Below are 1,572 nucleotides of genomic sequence, written 5' to 3'. Positions count from 1 at the left end.
CGGTTGGCATACTGTCTTATTAACACACTAATTCAACTAACATTTCTTCATTAAAGCAATTAAATCAATCTTGTTATTTTTATCTTTGTGTTCTGGTTCATATTTCAGAGTAGACTGGCGTCAGAAAATCAGAATTCTAAAAGTTCCATTGCCTGGTTTTTCCAGCTTTTAAACAAAGCAAATTAATCGTTTTAAAAGGACTTCGAAAAACAATGTTTTTTTCTTGTCTTGTCTTGTTAAAGGAACACCTGAAGATTTTGCTTGGTTCACACACCTGTCATATTCATAAACTGACAATTTTTGCAATATTTTGAAATACATCACACATACAGTTGAATTCAGAATTACTAGTCCCCCTGAATGATTAGCCACCCTCTTTATCCCCCTCCCCCTAATTTCTGTTAAATAGAGAGATTTTTTTCAAAACATTTTAAAACATAATAGTTTTCATATTGTTTATAATATTAGGCAAGTTATTGTATAACAATGTTTTGTTCTGTAGACTATCAAAAAAAAATTTATAGCTTAAAGATGGTAATAATTTAGACCTTAAAATGTGTGTGTTTTTTAACTGCTTTTATTCTAGCTGAAATAAAACAAGACTCTCAAAAAAAATATATATATATCATTAGACATAGACTGTAAAAATGTCCTTGCTCTGTTAAACATCATTTGGGAAACATTTAAAAAAGAAAAAAAAAAAAAAACTCAACGTGTGGCTAATAATTCTGACTTCAACTGTATGTAAATGTTTGACAGTTTTATAACTTTGTAAATCTACACAACTTAGTATATATATTGTCCTATCTCACATTTCTTTTTGTGGGTTGTACAAGAAGCATGCAGGACTCCTGCAGGAAACATGCGGAATTACAAGGAACATGTAAGACTTCTGCAGGAGACATGCAGAACTACTGTATGAATCCTACAAAAATGTATTAAATACATTAATGACTAGGTACCTAATTATATATATAAATTTATGACATATATAGATATTCATTCATTCTTTTTCTTGTCGGCTTAGTCCCTTTATTAATCCGGGGTCGGCACAGCGGAATGAACCGCCACTTATCCACTTTTTTTACGCAGCGGATGCCCTTCCAGCCGCAACCCATCTCTGGGAAATATATACTCCGTTTTCCATATGATAAATCCACCATATGTGATAAATGGTGTTTTATGAAAGCCAAATATGACAGTAAATCTGAATTTAGACAGGTGCTAAAAAATATATTCTTCAGAGAACTGTTGCCTCTGTGAAGTACATTGCTGGTTTAAGTTGTTCTAAATAATGTTGGGGTAATGATGTCCTTAAGCCAGGATTCAAACTCGTGATGCCCTAAAGTGCTATGTCAGCAGGCTAACCACTAGGCTAATATGCTGACCTAAATAATTTGTTTGAACTTGTTGTTTTTATCAATGATGAACTGTATGCAGCACCTGGGATAAGGTAAAATGACAGCATGTGTCCTTAAATAGCATAATCTTTGTTTTTATTTTATTTTTGTTAAACTGTGGAAAAAAGATTGCAACATAAAGCCTGTTTATATATAAATATTTTTAAGCATA

The 1,572-nt window shown here is 31.9% G+C and overlaps 1 long non-coding RNA gene across 3 annotated transcripts in view; it reads right to left on the bottom strand.

The window, feature by feature from the left end:
- LOC141376616 (uncharacterized) overlaps window positions 1–1,572 on the bottom strand; it is a 131,628-nt gene that overhangs the window by 16,317 nt on the left and 113,739 nt on the right. The gene's annotated exons all lie outside the window — the stretch shown is intronic.

Source organism: Danio rerio, chromosome 11 (genome assembly GCF_052040795.2).
Source record: "Danio rerio strain M-AB ecotype USA chromosome 11, GRCz13ab, whole genome shotgun sequence".
NCBI classification, from domain to species: Eukaryota; Metazoa; Chordata; class Actinopteri; order Cypriniformes; family Danionidae; genus Danio; species Danio rerio.
This window is presented reverse-complemented; position numbering and strand designations above follow the sequence as displayed.